The sequence below is a fragment of the Moschus berezovskii genome, chromosome 2 (assembly GCF_049115385.1).
Source record: "Moschus berezovskii isolate FMDL1 chromosome 2, NW_MosBer_1.0, whole genome shotgun sequence".
In the NCBI taxonomy this organism is placed as follows: domain Eukaryota; kingdom Metazoa; phylum Chordata; class Mammalia; order Artiodactyla; family Moschidae; genus Moschus; species Moschus berezovskii.
In genome coordinates, this window is record NC_142461.1 from 90,490,809 (window position 1) to 90,511,655 (window position 20,847).

The window sequence follows — 20,847 nt, forward strand, 5'->3', positions numbered from 1 at the left end:
TTTCTACCATTTGCCAACCAAGTGTGAGCACATTGAATGTGTCATGAACATTTTTTATGAAGATTTTTCAAGTTGTTTTTTTCTTAAGGTGCTGGGATATTTAAAGCTGATTTAACTGATCTAATTCTCTATCAATTAGTAGGCTTCCAGCCACTAACAACATAACTGCAACTTGAAATAAGCCATATAGCAATGTATTATGTGACAAGAGGAGCAAGCCCACCTTCAGGGCTGATAGATTGATTCGCTGGCTCACTAGTTGATTCAAACTGGTGTCGAGAACGATGCTGCAGTTGCAGGCTTCCGGCCCAGACATGCCCAAGTCTAGAGGAAGGAGAGGGACGGATGGAAGGACCATCTCTCCTTGTGGCTCCCGCACTGGAGCAGTGAACAGTCTCAGAAGTCCGCTGATTTCCCTCTGACTTGGCCAGAGTTAGGAGACTGCGCGGACAAGTCAGGCGCCACCTCTGGCAGGGCACAGGCAGACACCGTGTGAGACTGGCACCAGGCAGAAAACGGGTGGCTCATGAAAACCGGGTAAGGTGAGTTGAGTTAAAGAGTGGGACTCTTTACGAAGGTGTGGGAAAGGCATGGAGAGAACAGAAAAATACCATGGCCCCCAAGGCTTGTAACAATGGGGACACAATTACCGCCTGTTTTTAATTTCTGGAAGTTACTGTAACAAATGACTACAAACCAGTGGCTTAAAATGACAGAAATGTTTTCTGTCGTGGTTCTGGGGGCTAGAAGTGGGGGACTCCATCCAGATGTCCTCCGGGAGTTCGGTCTTCGTCTCTTCCAGACTCTGCCAGCTGTGGCAGTCCTTGACTTGAGGCCACATGGCTCCAGTTCTGCCTCCGTGGCCGCATTGCCTCCTCTCTTCTGTCTGTCAGACCCCCCTCTGCCTCTCTCTTGTGAGGACACGTCACTGGATTTAGGGTCCACTTGGACAATCCAGAGTTATCTCCGCTTCTCAAGATCCTTAACTTGATTACATCTGCAGACCCTTTTCCCAAATAAGTTAACATTTTCGATCTGGGAAAGAGGATGTGGGTGTCATTTGGCGGCTGCCATTCTGCCCACTGCATCACCCCAAGGCCTGCAGCAGGAGGGCAGGGAACTCAGAGACAGAGAGATCTGTGTGGAGCAGGCCTTCTGAGGGAGCCACAGGCTCCTAGAGAGAGACAAGGCCAGCCCAGTGGGAGGAAGCCAGAGGAATCAATGCCACAGCCCCACACTCCCGTCTCCCTTTGATCTCCTACTGGAGTCCCACACTAGCCAAACCCAACCAGAACTTTTGATGTTTTCCACAAAGGTCAGCCTCTCAGGGCCCAGAGTGAGGAAGAGAGAAATGGGTCTGGGAAGGGCAAAGGGAAGACATGGATGGAGCATGATGAAGACAGCATTGAGGCTTCTGTAGGGAAGATGAAGGGGAAATAGTTGCTCTGAGGCAACTAGCCATGCCCACCAAGTTCCCAACTCCCTGGACAACAGCCCACTGACTCTCTGACACTCCCCACAGCTTAAAGGAAACACGTGATACGTTTAAGTAAGCAGTTACTGTCCTGTTTACAAAAGCAAGACACGTTGGTTACAGAAAATTTGTAACTTAAGGAAGACGTGAAGACAATGGACATTACCCACAATGCTTCTTTGTGGGGCTTCCCTCATAGCTCAGTTGGTAAAGAATCTGCCTGCAACGCAGGAGAAGCGGGTTTGATCCCTGGGTTGGGAAGATCCCCTGGAGAATAAAATGGCAACCCACTCCAGTATTCTTGCCTGGAGAATCCCATGGATAGAAATCTGGCACGCTACAGTCCATGGGGTTGCAAGAGTCAGACACGACTTAATGACTAAACCACCACAATGCTTCTATGCAGAGCTAACCATTGTGGACACATTGGCGACTTCCAGTTACCACATTTCCAGAGTGTACATGCGTATTTTTGTGTGCTTTCAACAAAATAAGGGGAATCTGTATGTGCTGTTTGTAATACAGGCTTTTTTCCACTTACAGATACATCATAAGAATTTCCCATCTACTTAAATAGTCTTAAAGAAGCAGTGTGGTTCAGCAGTATGTAGCTATGTAGTACGTTCAGTGGCTATGTAGTATTCCACGATATGGCCTTGCTCTCCTTGTCACCTGAGCTGGCGCTGGGATGACCACTCAGTTTGAGCTTCATTGTCTTCTGTTCTCTATCCTGCCACAACCTTCCCCAGAACTGTTTCTCCAGAGATTCTCATGTACCCACACGACCTCCTGTCTGAGGAGCACCCCTCCAGTGGAACCCCTTAACCAGGTGCATAACAATGAACTTAGGGCCTCCCATATTGTATTCACACCTCTCCCCACCCTTGCCAACTTCTCTGTTAGCCCTGCCTTGCAGAAGGCTTCCTTAGTACAATATTCTCAGCTTAACATTACCCACTGGTGGGCTTTTGCAGCTGATAGTTTCTCAATGTCCCAAAAGAGTCAGTTTCAGGAATTTGGGGTCAAGGCAAGAAACCCACGTCCTTCTGCTCTCGGTGAAATCCTGGACTTTTTAGGTTGAGGCCTGTCCCAAAGACCATTCCTTGAATTTAGGAGAGATGAGCCTGAGGCCTGAGAGGCCAGGAGGGTAAATGAGACTTCTCAGGTGCCCCCACAAGCAGCCTCGGCATCTGTCTCCCTCCCTTTTCAGACATCCCCCAGCCAAGGTGCAGCCTCCACCAGGACCAGCCACCTGTGTGCTGTCCCCAGAGGTGTCCACAGCCATCCAGTAAAGAGCTCAGGTTTCACAGCCTTTTCTTACCAGAAGGTTTGAACAAACTCAGGACCCTGCACAGCTGGGAGTCATTAACCTGGAATCAAAGGGCAGCATCAAGAGGATACAGAACCTCAGACCCAGGCTTTGGGAGTTGATGAATCAGCCTCAAGGCAGAACTAAGGGGCCCCCGCTGGATGTCAACATCTATCCTGAGCCATGGAGGATTGGCCGAGGGCATCCCAGCTGCTTCATCTTCAGGGTGAATAGCTGAGGGGGCTCTACAGAGATGGAGTGGTTTCCCCTTATGCATTGATCCCTGGTCCTTCTGCTAGAGTCCAGGCTGTTGCCTTGGCTTAGAAACCTCACTGGGTTGCTCAAGGTGTCAAGAGAAGGCTGAGATAGACTCCTGGCAAAATCAGGGCTGGTCAGGGGGTCTTGGGCAGAATCAACAATTCAGGCCACCAGTCAAATTGCACCTTCTCTTTCCCAGGGCTTATAGGGGAACCTATAAAGAATTCAGCTGACACATGATTAAAAGACACTTGCTCCTTGGAAGAAAAGCTATAGCAAACCTAGATAGCATATTAAAAAGCAGAGACATCACTTTGCTGACAGAGATCCATATAGTCAAAGCTACGTTTTTTTCCAGTAGTAATGCACGGATATGAAAGTTGGACCAGAACGAAGGCTGAACTCTGAAGAATTGATGCTTTTGAACAGTAGTGCTGGAGAAAATTCTTGAGAATCCCTTGGACTGCAAGAAGATCCTAAAGGAAATCAACCCTGAATATTCATTGGAAGAACTGATGCTGAAGCTCCAATACTTTGGCCACCTGATGCAAAGAGCTGACTCATTGGAAAAAAACCTGATGCTGGGAAAAAATTGAGGGCAGGAGGAGAAGGGGGTGACAGAGGATGAGATGATTGGATGGCAATCACCAACTCAGTGGATTTGAGTTTGAGCAAACTCTGGGAGATGAAGGACAGGGAAGCCTGGCATGCTGCAGTCCATGGGGTCACAAAGACTTGGACAAGACTTAGCTATTGAACAAACAACATAAAATGAAGAATTCAGCTGACACAAAAGTTCAACACATTCAGTTCAACCTGTCTGTATTCTTAAGAAGACTAGGTGATTCTTGCCTACACTGAAGTTACCCTGGTGCTGAATTGGAGGGCCATTATAGTTCCATTTCCTCTTGGGAACACCTGCAGAGGCCTCCCTCCTCAGGCAGGCAGGCCTGCCCTCTGATTTCCTGTACTTCCCAACGCCGTCCTGTCCCAGGATCTTTCCAGCAAACCCAGTCCCTCCCAGCCATGCTTAGAGTAATGTTCTCTCCACAGAGCCCAGTCTGAGAAAAGACACCAACCACCCGCTTCCTCCCTGCCAGCTCTGAGCAGCCCTGAGCTCTGGGAGGGCTGCAGCAGCAGCCTCTAAGCCCCTTAGGTGGGAAAAGCTGGAAGGGCCAAGAATGTGCAGTTACAGACCAGACTTCCTGCCTTGGGTGCCCTCTGATCTTCCATAATTACAGCTTCCGGAAGTGGTTGGCTCCCCATCTAGAAAATGGAGATAATGAGCCCCAACATCTCGGGGCTATTGAAGGTTTAATTGATTCATGGTGGTGACATGCTTGGGAATCCTGGCCTGGAATCCAGCAGAGGCTGCTGTCAACAAGGTAAGGGCACCCGAAGCAGCGTGGGGGTGGGGGAGCCGGCTGGGGCCTGGATTTCCTCAGCCTCAAGTTCTTCTCAGCCCCAGATTCGTCAGACTGTTCCTAAGTGTTCTGAGACCAGACCCTTCTGTGGGGCCAGGATGGTTTGTTCTTTCCCCGACCTGGAGTGCCCTACCCCTAATTCCTAGTCTAGTTAATTCGAATCATACCTTGCTGAAACCCCACATTGCTTTTAGGCCTTACTGTTTCTACCACGAGCCCTACTTGACTCCATTTCTGTGAAGTCCTGTAGATCAAACACTTCTCAAGCTCTGAGGTACATGAGCTCTTGTTGAAATGCAGATCCTGATCCAGAAGGTCTGGGGTGAGGCCTGAGAGAGTCTGCATTTGTAGAAGTAGTAGGACAACACTGATGCTGGTCTGAATGCCACACTTTAAGGGTCACACCGTGAATCTTACACCCTCTACCAGTGGTTTTCAATATATTTTTAGTCGCATAGGCCTATATTTTTTTTTTCCAAATGAGACCACTGTTTCTTTAATTCAAACATATTAGTTCAAACTTAGCAACCTTTACTCTTAAAGTCAATCATTTAGGCTGTTTGATAAATACAAAAATATGTGGATGACACTGTGTAGTCTCTGTCACTTTTGGCCTCCAAATTTGTTTCTGTGTTTTGTCAAGAAAACCTTGATACATGCAAATAGCTAGAAATGGTTAAAGAAAATTTTTAAATAATGACTTCTCTGGAAATTTTAGGATATTCTTCATAGTGTGTAATCTTGTTAAGAAATTGTTCTCCTTAACAATCACTACACTAGGAAGATTTAGTCCAAGTTCTCCACAAAAGCATTTAATTTGGCAGCACTAGTTAATCCTTTGCTGAGTACAATGTGTGAAAATTTAGTCTGTAATAATTTTCAGCAAATCTGTTGTTTTATTACTGTTTTAAAGTGTAATTTTAAGACTGAAATTCAAATCAAGGAAATTGGAGAAGCCTGGAGCAGGTTTCTCAGCCTTGACCCTATTGCTGTTTTAGGGTGGATAAGCCTTTGTTGTTGTTGGGGGGGTACACTGTTCTGTGCCATGTAGGATGATTGTCAGCCTCCCTACCCTCTGCTCTGGTGGCTCAGATGGTAAGCAATCTGCCTATAATACAGGAGACCTGGGTTCAGTCCCTGAGTAGGGAAGATCTCCTGAAGAAGGGAATGTTCTCCAGGGGAATTCTTGCCTGGAGAATCACATGGACAGAGGAGCCTGGTGGGCTACAATCCATGGGGTCACAAAGGGTCAAACACAACTGAGGGATTAGCTCTTCTATCTTTGTATCTGTCTTCTACCCACTAGATGTCAGCACTACCTCCCCATGTGCCGTACCACTAGCCCCCCTCCCCGGCCCCCGCCCTGCCTCACCCAAAGTTGTGAGACTCAAAGAAACCTCTCCTGACAGTGCCAAATGGCAAAATTTTGCCAAAGGGCAAAATCATTCTAACCTTTGAGATTCATGGCCCTGGAGGCACTAGGATACAATTTGAAAACTAACAGGTTTGTAGCCTCCATTTGGCACTTTGCCCACCTGCCTTATGTTGTTAGGAGGCCCCCTGTGGCAACTCTGTAGCAGCTGTAAACTCCTTGCCAGCGGGACCAGGAAGGAAACTTCAGCAAACACTGTGAGCTGTGACTTGCTTCCTGGGGATGATTGACAAATGTTTGTTTATTGATAGAGCTGTATGTATAGGCCCTGGTATCCTCATGTAGATATTTAGTGAGAAATCTGAGATAAGGAATGTGAACAAGTCTTGAAAGCAGGAACATATTATAAAAGAAATGTTAAGACTGAGTGCATTTATTTACTCCAACATCTCATCAGCCTATCCCCTTCCCCACCAAATATGAGCAATGAAAAATTCTTACTTCTTCCCTGAGATTTTCTTCATTCTTATGGAGTGGTTTCATCTCTACCATTTATTAACTGTGAGGCTTTTAGAACATTTCTTAATCTCTTTGTATATTGTTTTGTTCATCTGTAAACTAGGAATGATGATATTCATTTCATAAGATCCTCTTTTGGGAATCAAATGAAGTAATATAGGTAAAGTACTGAACCACCTGAAGAAGTCACAAAAGAAACACCTAGTAAATGTCAGTTGTTGGTTCTGCCTTTGGCGTGCCTTTTTTTTTTTTTTTTTTTTGAGTGCTGAAGAATTGATGCTTTTCAACTGTGGTGTTGGAGAAAACCCTTGAGAATCCCTTGGACTAGAAGGAGATCCAACCAGTCCATCCTAAAGGAAATCAGTCCTGGGTGTTCATTGGAAGGACTGATATTGAAGCTGAAACTCCAATACTTTGGCCACCTGGTGCGAAGAGTTGACTCCCTGTAAAAGACCCTGATGCTGGGAAAGATTGAGGACAGGCGGAGAAGGGGATGACAGAGGATGAGATGGCTGGATGGCATCACTGACTCAATGGACATGAGTTTGAGTGAACTCCGGGAGTTGGTGATGGACAGGGAGGCCTGGAGTGCGGCAGTCCATGGGGTCGCAAAGAGTCAGACAATACTGAGTGACTGAATTGATCTGAACTGATAATTGCTTTGTAATGTTGTGTTTCTGCTGTACAACTTGAATCAGCTATAGGTATCCATATATCCCCTCTGTCTTGAGTCTCCCTCCCACACCCATCCCACTCTAGGTAACAACAGAGCACTGAACTAAGCTCCCTGTGCTGTACAGCAGCTTCCCACTAGCTAGCTATTTTACACATGTTAGTGTATATATGTCAGTTCTGCTGTCCCAATTTGTCCCACCCTCTCCTTCCCCAGCTGTGCCCCCAAGTCTGTTCTCTTCATCTGTGTTTCTATTCCTGCCCTGCAAATAAGTTCATCAGTACCATTTTTCTCGATTCCATATATATGTGTTAATATGTGTTTGTTTTGCTCTTTCTGACTTTACTCTGCTTGACAGACTCTAGGTTCATCAACATTTGGTATATCTTTAAATATTCTTTTTCTAAAGAAGGCAAAGACAATATGAAACAGCAGATAAGCTAAATGTCTTCTCTATTCAGCTTTAGAAAGCATCTTTCACTAACTCCACTTCTGCTTATATATACACACACATTCCCCTTCACCCAGCTCCTCCTCTCCATTCTGCATCCAAAAAGGGAGTTATCTTCCCCCACCTTTACACACACTGTCTCTAGAATTGTCATCATCCTCTCCACCACACAAACCAGAACCAGGGAGACAAGCTCTCCAAGTTCTACTAATTTCAATTCCAAAAGGTGAATTGCCACCCCCAGAGTGTGTTAGTCACTCAGCTGTGTCCAGTTCTTTGTGACCCCATGGACTGTAGCCCACCAGGCTCCTCTGTCCATGGAATTCTCCAGGCAAGAATACTGGAGTAGGTTGCCACTCCCTTCCAGAGTCTTGCTTTAGCTCAAACCTTCATCCGACCTACTCGAACTATTGCTGACGATCTCGTTTTTTCCCCATGTCCAGTAGCGATCCCTTTGACACCCTACTCCACTGTGTTTCTAACTTGACTCCCCTGCTCAACACCATTCAGTGATTAATCACAGCTTAGAAAGATCAGGTTCAAGTGCCCAGACATGATACACAAAGTCCTAGCCTAGCCCCAGCTCTCAGCCTCATCTTCCTCCCCTTGCCCTCTACCACTGGTGTGTTCTGCACAAACCATATTTAGACTTTAGATTCCTTCTTCTTATTATTTTGTATGTCTGGCTCCTTCCTACTGTCTACCTGGAAACTCGTCTTCATCCCTTGGGGGAAACCACATCAAGGCATTTTATAACATACACGTGCCAGTTACTCAATGACATGACATATACACAGATGACATGGAACTCCCTGCTCTTTCCCCTTCCACTCCTGAATATATGAAGTAGAGGATTAACACTCTTGTTTCATATTTACATCAGAAAACTTAACCAATAGAAAATTCGGCATTAAAAAAGCACATATAACACACATAACAAATGCTGAGTGTGTGGTCTGATGGCTGTAGGAGCCCAATCATGACTCCCGCACTGCTGACACTGCATTTTTTTCCTGGTTCGACATGGTGAGACTATGAGGTGTGTATTCACAGTTGTGGCTTCTCAGAAATCTTGTAAATGTCCTCGCTCTGGCTCCCATGAGACCCTGGGTGATGTATCTTCTTGGCGATCTATAACTCACTCTGTCCCCTGGGGAGAAGCCCTCCTTTCTGTCCAAGAGGCATGTGGGAGGCACCCCCCACCCACCCCAGGGACCTGAAGCCTCCTGCTGCTTCTCTTTTTTTCACTCTTCCAGCCCCATCTTTTTCCCTCTCCTCTTCCTTCCCCATCCCCATCTCCTGGGTCTTGTTTTTCCTTTACTTTTATATCTACCTGGAAAGATGGAAAAATTTCCATCATGAGAGAGAAAAGCAGATGTTCTAAAATTGTCTACTAGCTAATGTGTACTGAGCACTTAATATATGCCTGGGACTGTGCTAAGAGCTTCATACGTGTTAACTCAAACAGTCCTCACAATAAGCCTGTGGGAGAGGAACTTTTGTTTCCCCTACCTTTATAAATGAGAAGTCCTGGCACAGAGAGGTTAAGTCATTTCCCCAAGGCCACACAGCTGGCAGAGAGCAGAGTCAGAATTGGACCTTGATGCATGACTCCGGGACCCACACTGCTCTGGATCTTAGTTGCAGCACTTATTTCTTCCAATGAGTCCTGCATCAGTTTTATGGGCTATGTTTTAACATCCCACTTACCTGTCTACTCTGACCACCGCTTCTTTAAAGCAAAAACAAGCACAGACTCAAGGGACTTTCTTGGTGGTCCAATGGCTAAGACTCAATGCTCCCAACATGGGGGGATAGGAGGGTGGATTTGATTCTGGTCAGGGAGCTATTAATAGATCCCACATTCTACAACTGAGGGTTTGCATGCTGCAGCTGAAAGATCCCACATGCTGCAACTAAAGATGCTACAACAAAGAAGATCCCTCATGCTGCAGTTAAGACCCAGTGCAGCCAAATGGGTTTGAGTGTACTCCGGGAGTTGGTGATGGACAGGGAGGCCTGGCGTGCTGTGATTCATGGGGTCGCGGAGAGTCGGACACGACTGAGCGACTGAACTGAACTGAACTGAAGAAATGTTTAAAAAACCCAAACCTGGAAAGAATAGAGAAAAAAGAAAACAGATAACCTGGTTCTTCCCTTGCAGTTTCTGTATGTCCTGCCATCATCACACGTGCCACCCCTCAGTGGCAGAACCTTAGAATGCTGCCTTCTCAGTCATCATTCTATCCTAAGTAAGCACACAGCTGTTTGTCAGGGTGGAGACATTTTCCTAGAAGCAGCCTGATTACAGAGTGACCTTCATCACCTCATTCCACCGCAGCAGTTGGATTTGTTTCATTTCTTCTGTGGACCAGCTGACGGACGCCACAGACTGAGCAAGATTGCTGGGCCAGCTCAGTAGAAAGGCTTCTGGTGAAAGGACATGGCAAATGAGGTAAAGGTTCAGAAAAGCGTTCAATAAAAATATCTGTGCCATGATGGAGCAGAGTGCTCTGTCCTTATGTTGAACCAGAAGGCTTCCTAAGCCTCAGGGTGAGCATGTTTGCTGGACTGCTGTCATCCTCATGGATTAAAAGCATTTCTAAATGAAAAAAAAGAGCTTTCTGGACTGCCATAGTTAATGTGCCCTTTGGGGCTAATGTTGCCCAGACCTGGGTGTGAGCTGGTGAAATTAGTGTGGGTGTATGTGTGAACACGTTGCTTGGGACACCTTGAGAATGTGTGGCAGTGTTTCTTAGTGTCACCCCATCCTGGCTCTGTTAGTGCTCATGGGTACAAAGTGGCTCTTCTGTGGGGCCAGCTTGATAAAGCTTTCTGAAAACATCTCCGTCCCAGTGCTCAGGAAAGGAGTCAGAGAACGATGCCAGGAAGAAAAGAAAGGAAGAGGATCCGGACTGAGGAGCCCACAGAGGAAGAGCGAGGGGCCTGGGCAGAGCTCCACTCAGCTTGTGCTAATTCCTATAACTGCCTGTTCCCACCTTGAAATGCAAAGTTGTCTGCTGGAGGCAACGCACACTTAATGGCTCAGCCTCTGTAAGAGAGGAGAGGAGACTTATGAGGAAACTGACTGTGAGGTCAATGGGATGCTGCATCGCTCCTTCTTATAGTAAACTGGCCCTTTAATGACCTGAGGACTCTCAGGTGTATCAGATAGCGTCCCTCCTACAAACCAGTCCTTCCCTGCGTGACAAGTAGTCAGGAACAGGCAGAAGTAAATCCCTCCAGTCATCTTCCATGCGCTGGTTGGCACTCACAACACCCTACTTTCTGCCCGAGAGGAGAGAATTATGATACAAACAAGTGGGAGTCTCTTGCCAGTGCTTTGGGGCCTGGACAGTGAGCAGCGGGTGGGGAGAGGGTTGTGCAGGCTGATTGAGCAGGTGTCTCTGAACCTACCCGTGGCCTCCATCTGTGTGAGCACCTGGCGACAGGGGCAGAGCAACAGCAAGTCTTTATTTCCACTATTATCATTCTACTTTCCACTTGTCCCTACCCCAATGCTGACCTTAAAATGGGGTGAATTTTACATTTGGGTCTGTGGAAAACCTGGCTAAAATGTACGCAGCCGCCTTCTAACTTTGTGCTAGGCTCCCAAAACACAAGGGTTATCTTCCGATTCATTCACTGTCTTTAACTTTGTTTCTGGTCTCCTCCAAATGTCTTTCTGGTGACTAATAGGCTGTAAAGGCACATTGAAAAAGTTGAAGAGAATTGAAATATGAAGAAATGGTTTTGAGGTTGATGAAGCTTCCTTTTGGATAAATCTACCTTTTACTGTAGGCTACTAAAAATATATTTGAGAAAGGAAGATATTAAGCCAGGTCCTGCTTGGGACATTGCCCTTAGTTTCTCTTTGAGGAGACATTTAAGAGCAGAGTGGAAGGAGCACCTTTATTTTCACTGCTGGCAGGTCAATTCAGTTCAGTCGCTCAGTCGTGTCTGACTCTTTGCGACCCCACGGACTGCAGCACACCAGGCTTCCCTGTCAATCACCAACTCCCGGAGCTTATTCAGACTCATGTCTCCTCAAATTCGTGTCCATCAAGTTGGTGACGCCATCCAACCATCTCATTCTCTGTCATCCCTTTCTCCTGCCTTCAATTTTCCCCAGCATCAGAGTCTTTTCCAATGGTGGTAGTTTGCTCTTTTGCTGATCACTTGCAAGGATGCTGTCAAGGATGCCATAAAAGGAAGAAGAATCAGTGCAAAAGAGCAATGAATAGGGTCCTCTGGCATCAGGCTCTATGAGAAACCTTGAGAGAAATGGAAAATGTCTGAGCCTGTGGAACTCCTGGCTTCGCTCCTCCTGCTGCTGTTGCCCTGAAGAGAGAGCCATTAGCCAAGGATGCGAGGGGGTATTTCTGAGATTTCTCTGCAATCTTTTGGCATTCCCCATCCTCAACTTACCTCTGACTTCTCAAGGATGCAATGGTTGGTGTCCACAACAAAGCAGGTGGAACCAGCTTCTAAAACGTCCAGTTACCAGGATTGTAACTTGGGTTTCCTAGGAGACAGACTGTGAAATGGAGATTTGTGTGCAGGTGGATTGCTGGAGTGTGCTCTCAGGAACAACACTGTGAGGGGGTAAGGGAAATGGATGGAGGGAAAACTGTAATGTAATGAACTGTGACGGGGAGGCCTTACTCTGAAGCTAGGAAGGCCCTCTGGAGATGTCTCAAATTAAAGCAGGGGGGCCAGGCCTTTGGACCCTCATGTCAACTAGATCCCAACCAACCAGAAAGGGGTCTAACCTTGGGTGAGGTAGCTTCCTTCAGCCAAAGGCAGTTCTTGGGAAGAGGCTCAGCTGAAAGCTGAGCCCCTGGCAAACAGCTCTCCTCCAGCAGCTGAAGGAATAAGTGCCTCAGTCCTGAAGAAGGACTCCAGGCCATGCACCACAGCATCCAGCACAGTCCACGCCTTGTGAGTGCAGTATGCCTTTTAGAATCATCCGTTCATCCCACTGGAAACACACGTTCTCCTCTCCTCAAGTGGAGGAAACATCCTCCTTAAGTTTCCTTTGGGGAACTTAATATAACGTTAGTGATACAAACCCCAGCTCCCACTGCTGTCGCTGGTCTTAATGCAACTGATTCTCTTCTTCTATTACCCATTCTTGACTTTCTTCAACCTCAGCTAGCACCTCTGCTAGTCTCTGTGGCTGTCCTGTTGCGGGGAATCAGGAAGCATCCCTGAGCTTTCTGAGTGCTGGGTTACCATGTACTCCTCAGGCCAGAGTTGCTGCACTTGTTGATTTACCATCACAGTTGGGCAGAGGACTAGGAAACAGAAAACAGATTTACAGACATAGAGAACAGCCTTGTGGTTGCTAATTTGGCGGTGGGGAGAGGAAAGGAAGTATTGGGAGTTTGGAGTTAGCAGATGCAAACTATTAAGTATACGATGGATGAAAAATGAAGTCCTACTGTATAGCACAGGGAGCTATATTTGATATCCTATGATAATAATGGAAAAGAATATGAAAAAGTATATACATATACATATATATGGGCTTCCCTGATGGCTGAGTGATAAAAAATTCACCTGCTAATGCAAGAGACATGGGAAACACAGGTTCGATCACTGGGTCAGGAAGATTCCCTGGAGGAAGAAATGGCAACCCACTCCATTATTCTTGCCTGGGAAATCCCATGGACAGAAGAGCCTGGCAGGCTACAGTCCAAGGACTCGCAAAGAGTCAGACATGACTTAGCTACTGAACAACAACAATATGTGTGTGTGTGTGTGTGTGTGTGTGTAACTAAACCACTTTCCTGAACAGCAGAAATTCACCCAACATTGCATCAATTATACTTCAGTAAAATTTTTAAAAATGGGCAGGAGGAGTATCAAGAGACACCCAGTGGATTATCTGGGTGCCAAATATAACCTGCCTTCTCCCATTGTGTAAAAGCAGTCTACTTACTCCTGCTGATGAGAAGCAAGTGCTCTCCCACCAAGGGAGTGACACCTGTTTGTCTGCTGGCCTCTTTGCTCAAGGAGCCCTAGCGAACAGGCGGCAGCCATAGCTTAAAGCTGAGTGGGACTTTTTCTGTGATTCCTGGTGGAAGGGTTTCTCCCTCTGGGAATCAGGACCTCCAACCTGCAAAGATTTGCAGGAACTATAAGAACAACCATCTTCTCCCATCCTTCCCCCTGCCCCTTGACTCCTGGATGCATGAATTCTACCTACTGGGGATACAACCATTCATAATGGTCATTATTTTAGGGTGCATCCTGGATCCTAGAAGATGGCACCTCAGTTTTATCATCCTATTATTCAGTCAGGTTGGCGGATTCTGGGTAGAATGGTATAGAATAATGGTCATGTGTCCACAGCATGCCTCTCTGGCTGTAAGATGAATCTCTTGGTCTCCTGTGTTAGGATGCAGGATTCTGTGTTGACGGATGAAACATTCTGGAAGCCCTTGGACAGTGATGTTGGAAAGGAAAATCGAAACCTGTGACACGTGTCCATTCCAGTCAAGAGGAAGCACTTGCAGAATGGGAGGAGTCCAATGTAACCAGCCTACCAGCAATTGACTGGTTGGTCCCACTTTATGGGGAATTCAGCATTGTTCCTGTTGCCAGTCCGTTAGACATTCAGCAGTGGTGGTAACTAGACTAGCCCTGGTGAGTAAGGATATAGATTTCCTATTGTATTTTTTCTTGTTAACTAATCAGCTCTGGGGGTTGTTTATATTTTATTGTTTTCAGTTTTTTAGTTTTTCCTTAAATTTTTATTAATTCCTTTTTCTTGCTTTGCTTTATTTAATCTTGCTATTTTGTCATGATGGTTTTTTTCTTTTTTTTTTCCCCTCATCTCCCTGGCCACACTTCTTTTTCAGTCAGCGTTCTCTCTTGAATGGCTTGTCACAGAAAGATCTTGGATCAGATATCAGCCCAAAACTGCAGAGTCTGCTGCCCTGAAGGCTCAGAATGACTGCCCATCTTCCCTTCTTCCCTTCCCCTCCTAAATGGATATTCATTCCTGGCTGTATGTCTTCATCTTGCTGTAATTTAGGAGACCAAACTGTTGTCAGGAAGTCATTAAGGTACACTTGCTAGGATAAGAGACCTGTTTACTTTTTGTGATTTATATGTGTGTGTTTTTCCTTGGCATCCTTGACTCTGCCCTTGGCTTAAAAGGATAGGAATAGAGAACATAATCTTGGACGTTAGGGTCCAAAGAGTAGCTTCTCATGAATACCAACACATGGACCAGGGGCTGGTCTGAATTGTCCTGTTGTTGTCCAGAAACTGTTCGAGTTTCTACAGTTCAGCTGGGGAGGGGCTTTCCTTCAACCTGCCTAAGCCTCAGCTCCCTGTTTCTGTAAAGTATCCTGGCTGGTGCGCTGTGTGAACTGGATGGAAAACCTTCCAGCAGCACTTGGCACATAGTACTTGCTCAGTAAGTATTTGTTGAAAGGACATTATTGTAGTAACAGGCTCTCTACATGACTCCCAAGCCTTCCTGAGGACAGTTAGTCATCTTAGTCACCTCATCTTCCACCCGAACATTGAATGTACACAATAAATGCTTGTGCAGGCTAACTGACTAATGTCTATGGGGGGAAATCTAGTGTCCCTGAAAAGTGCCCAGACGTGAATTTTATAATGCAGCCCTGTGCGTGGGTGTAGTTAGCGGGAGGTATCTTACTCAAACACAACCCGCATACAACAGCACTTATTCATGCTGCCACTTATTGGGAATCCCACCACAGTCTCATTTGGCCTGGCCAGCCCAGGTAGGTTTGCCTATTAGGCCCAAAGTGTGCAACTTGCAGTTTTATTTTTAATTGCCAAAGCTTCGAAGTAACCAAGTTGTCCTTCAGTAGGTGAATGAACAAACTGTACAGCCAGACAATGAAATATTATTCAGCATTAAAAGGAAATGAGCTATCAAGCCATGAGTAGACATGAAGGAAGCAAATCTATATTACTTAGTAAAGGAAGCCAAACTGGAAAGGCTACATAGTGCATGACTCCAACTATACTGACATTCTGGAAAAGACAAAACTATAGAGATAGTAAAAAGATCAGTGGCTACCAGGGTATAACTGGGAGAGAGAAATGTAGAGGCAGAGGACAGAGAATTTTTCAGGTAGGGAGTCTATCCTGTATGACACTCCAATGGTGAATACACATCACTGCACTTTTGTCAAATCCACACAATGGACAACACCAAGAGTGAGCCCTAATGCAAATGGTGGCCTGCATTATATCAGTGTAGGTTCATCTACTCTAACAAGTGTACCAGCTTGATGTGGGCTGTCACTAGTGAGGGAAATGCAAGTATGGAGACAGGTTGTATATGGGAACTTTCTACACATTCTGTTCAATTTTTCTGTGATCCTAAAATTGAGCTAAGAAAAGTGCAAGTGAAGTCGCTCAGTCATGTCTGACTCTTTGCGACCCCGTGGACTGTAGCCCATCGGGCTCCTCTGTCCATGGGATTCTCCAGGCAAGAATACTGGAGTGAGAGCTAAGAAAAGAGGGGAAAAAGTCAGTTGGATGAATGAGTGATGGACTTATGTGATGGGGATGCTCTGAGGGCAGTGCATCTAGGGAGTTAAGGAAAGGGAAAGACTCTATGATGGGCCTGTCTCCTCCAGTCTTTACTTGCAAAGGATCAACTCAGAAAAAATAAAAAATGATTACAGCCACATACTTTTCTAATTATTCAAAATGAAAGCAGATCCTTTTGACTCTGATAAATAAAAAGCCTATTTTTACAACCTAGGTGATCTATTTTATTGAAAAGAAAAATGTCATTGGTACTAACTTTACTTTGTAAGTTTAGTTATCTGATCGTGGGCTTCCCAGGTGGTGCAGTGGTAAAGAATCTGCCTGCAATGCAGGAGACATAGGTTCAATCCTGGGTCAGAAAGATTCCCTGAGGAGGAAGTAGCAACCCGCTTCAGTATTCTTGCCTGGGAAAACCCATGGACAGAGGAGCCTGGTTGACTACAGTCCACGGGGTTGCAAAGAGTCAGACACAATGGACTGAGTGACTGAACATGCACGCACATCTGATCATGTTTAGAAAGTACCAACATGAAGCCAGGTATCTGATTTTTCATTCTGAAGTTAGGGGATTGACCCTAGAAGCTCAGTAGATCACTGTCAGCTCAGTTGGCCTGTCCTTGTGCTAGCTATCCTTGCATCTTCACACAACTTGGGGAGGTCAAATCCCAGGTACTAGGCGGTAATGTGGTTAAAGTGGTATTTTCCGAAGATTAGTATGCCAGCCGTGACAAGAATAGATTCCACTGGGGGAGAAACAGAGCCAGAGAAACCTATTGCCTGATGTTACCACAACAGATGGGAGGAGTCAACTGAAAAAAAAAAAGCATAACCTAAAAGTTAAGAATTTTTTTTAAAAAAAAATTTTGGTTGCATTGGGTCTTCATTGCAGTGCATGAGCTTAGTTGCCCCAAGGCATATGGGATCTTAGTTTCCCAACTAGGGACTGAACCTGAGTCCCCTGCATTGGAAGGAGGATTCTTTCTTTTTTTACTTATTTTAATTGGAGGGTAATTACTTTACAATATTGTGGTGGTTTTTGCCATACATCGACATGAATCAGTCACGGGTGTACTTGTGTTCCCCCATCCTGAACGCCCCCCACCCCACCTCTCTGTGTTGACCCAGAGCACCAGCTTTGAGTGCCCTGCTTCATGCATCGAACTTGCATTGATTATCTGTTTTACATATGGTAATATACAAATTTAAATGCTATTCTCTCAAATCATCCCACCCTTGGGAAGGTGGATTCTTAAGCACTGGACCACCAGGGAAGTCCCCAAAGTTAAAAGTTGTGTTTTATTTGGCAGATAAAACTGAGGACTTAAGCCCAGAAGGCAGCTTCTCAGATCACTCTGAGAGACTGCTCCAAGAGGCAAGGGAAGAACTAGGTTATATAGGAGTTTTTCCTACAAAGACCAGGTAGTCAGATCTTTGAAAGGTTACTGTTAATTAAAGAAAACCAGACATCTCTAGTTAATAAGTTTAGCACTTTTCTGTGTTTGTAAGATACAAATGACTGGGCTCATTGAAATCATTCGTTTGGTAAGTGCCTCAGCTATCTGAAGCCAGTATTTTGTGCTTTCTCATCCTGAATCTCCTCAGGGTTAACTTGTAATGTGATGGCTTGATGCAACACCCTTTGTTTGCTGATACGGCAGACAAAACTTTTTCACTGTGAAAGTTTCTCAGTCATGTCCAACTCTTTGTGACCCCATGGACTGTACAATCCATGGAATTCTCCAGGCCAGAATACTGGGGTGGGTAGCTGCAGAGGTAATAAGGACCCAAACTCTGGTGTGAGCCATGGGATTATAGAAAGGAGTGTCAGGTGGCAAGAGTACCTGAAAAGTCAAGGCAATCAAGGAGGAGCAGAAGTTGGGCAGTGGGTGTGTTGTCACGTGGCCTTGTCTCTTGGGAGATATACAGGGCAAGACCCAAAATGAAGGCCTGAAATTGTGTGCTACCTTGACAACTGGTTTTGGGCTTCCCTGGAGGCTCAGCTGGTAAAGAATCTGCCTGCAATGCAGGAGACCTGGTTTCGATCCCTGTGTTGGGAAGATACCCTGGAGAAGAGAACAGTTACCCACTCCGGTATTCTGGCCTTGAAAATTCCATGGACTATTCCATGGGATCACAGAGTCGGACATGACTGTAATCTTGCTCATTACATTATAAGTAATATTGACAACTGGTAAAATCCAAAGAGCCTCAAATGGTCTAACAGCAAGCCCCTATCCCCACTTGGCTCCCACAGATGAGCCAAACAACCCTCCTCATCAAAGGGACCAGGCACTGTTCCTGCTTACCCCTAGAGGTGGATTCCAGTTTCCCAACCAGCCCACAGAATCTTTCAAACAAGCCAATCATATCTTCCTAAGGAAAGCAGGGATCATTCCCACCCTCCTTTTTTTTTTTTAATTAGAAGATAATTGCTTTACAATGTTGTGTTGGTTTCTGCCACACAACATGGTGAATCAGCTCTAAGTTTACCAGTACCACCTCCCTCTTGAGCATCCCTCACAATGCCCCCCATCCAACCCCTCTCCGTCATCACAGAGCACCAGGCTGAGCTCCTTGCACTCCACCCTCTTGGTGCTAAAAGCCTGCCTCCCACAGCCCCTGGTTTTTCACTTTGTTCCCAAGTGCAACCTTCCTGTGACTTCACGTGGCGTGAGTGTCGTCCTTCCCTGGGCTGTGAGCGCATGTGGATGTATGTGACCAGTGCTGGGTGTCCTTTGTTCAGCCATTCCCTAGTCCCAGGGCAGGAATCTCTCCCTCAGCAGGGAGGTGAATCACCCCTTGGTGACTCAAAGAGGATGCAGCACAGGGAAGGTGAGGCAGAGTTCAGTTCCACACAGACAGAAAATTTCAAGGCTGGATAAACCTGTCTTACCCTCCAAATAAGGAAACAGATTTAGAGGCCACGGTTTTCGACTGTCTGTGCCTTTTCCACATCTCAGTGAGGATCTGAAAGGCAAGAGTAGGGGAGCTATATAAAGGTAAACATCATTGAATAATTGTATGAAAAAGTATAGAGGTTCTGAAGGATGTTCTCTTCCTCCAGAGTGGATTTACTTTTGCTTCTGGAAAACAGAATAGGGCTATTTGCCTTAATCCAGACTTGGATTGCCCTGATCTGAGATGGAATTCAATCTTGTTGTTGACAGAGCTCTTTCTGGTTCTTTGTTACATCTTGGTGCAGCCCTTCAGGGATCACAACTGTGAGCTCAAGGCACCTTCTCCTTGGGGAACCCCCAGTTCCAGTTTTCATTTTCTCAACCATGTGAGACTTCGCTCAGCTACTCTGTCTCTTAGTCATCCCTTTCCTTTTTCCTCAGAGCCCTAGAAGCATTTGTTTGGGGTTCCCACTGCACCCCCCACCCCCTGCCCCCAGCTCGACTGAGATACAGTCGATTAGCAATCACTTTCTGGTTGTATCCTCAGCCTCTCAGCCCCATTTCTCCTGTGAATCAGCAACTTCCTGGAGAGGAGAAAGAGCCCCAACCTTCGTCTCTCTAGGACCCTGCCCCTAATTTCTGCTGCTGTGTCTCTCTCTCTCCCTCTTTTAAAATAGACTTCATTTTTAATTTTTGTGTTTTAGCTGGCCTCAGGACATGTGGAATCTTAGTTCCCCAGTCAGGGATCTAACCCTGCTGCCCTGCATTGGAAGTGAAACAGGAGGAAAGAGGGCAGAGCACAGCCTTTGATAGAATGACCTAGCCCTAGGACACAACATAAACTGATGAGAATCAAATGGGCCCAAGATGGCAGACAAGTCAGCTTCAACTGGACCTTGATCCTCAGTATATGCTCACTGTAACACATCAGCAAGCTGAATGACACACCCAGCGGCGCTGTGACGGTTCCAAGGCTAACCATCAAAGACCAAAAAGTGAGCGGTGGTCCATTCCTGGAAATCTCCGCCCTCTTCCTCAAAATGGTTGGAATAATCCTCCCACTCATTAGTCTATGAAATTACCCAGCCCATAAAAAAAGCTAACCACACCACATTTTGAGGCCATACTCACCCTCTGCAACAACCCACACACTCTGTGGAGTGTGTTTCTCTCTGAATAAATCTACTTCTTACCTATCACTTAGTCTCTCACTGAATTCTTTCTGTGATGAAAGAAACATCAAGAACCTGAGTTTTATTAGGTCCTGAATCCAGGTCTGTGATCTTAGTTGGAAGGCCATGGGTTTTGGCTGGGTTCGAGTCCCAGCCTCGTGGGTTTGAATCTCAGCACATGAGTTCCTATCCCAATCTGAGGAAAATGGTCTCACACACATGGTGTCTTAACCACTGGACTACCAGGGAAGTCCCACTGTGGTAATTCTCTGATGACTTCAGACAGATGGCTCTTTAAAAATCCAGCTCTTCTAGTTGTGTTCAGTGAAAAGTTGTGTGTTAGTTGGTCAGTTGTGTCTGACTTTTTGTGACCCCATGGACTGTAGCCTGCCAGGCTTCTCTGTCCATGGACTTCTCCAGCCAAGAATTCTGGAATGGGTTGCCATTCCCTTCTCCAGGAGATCTTCCCGACCCAGGGATTGAACCCAGGTCTCCTGCATTGCAGGCAGATTCTTTGCCATCTGAACCACCAGGGAATCCACCCAATGGAAAGTTGGTCCATCGTAAATTGACTGTTATAGCTAGAGTGAAAATCCAGTTAACAGAGCATTCACTGAATGTCTAGTATTTGCTTAGCATTGTGGAGCTTCAGTGCATAAAAGAGAAATAACAGACTTGTCCTCTTTCCTTCATTCATGTGGAGAGAGAACGTATGCAGTGACTGCGTGGTACAGTAAGAGTACACTATTAG

General features: G+C 45.9%; 1 long non-coding RNA gene across 1 annotated transcript; it reads left to right on the forward strand.

Moving 5' to 3' along the window:
* Positions 1–382: 382 nt before the first annotated feature.
* LOC148778562 (uncharacterized) lies at positions 383–20,599 on the forward strand. Its single transcript, XR_016038808.1, has 4 exons — positions 383–542; positions 3,241–4,426; positions 13,884–14,131; positions 19,629–20,599. It is a non-coding gene; the product is annotated as an uncharacterized LOC148778562 (long non-coding RNA).
* Positions 20,600–20,847: the final 248 nt, after the last annotated feature.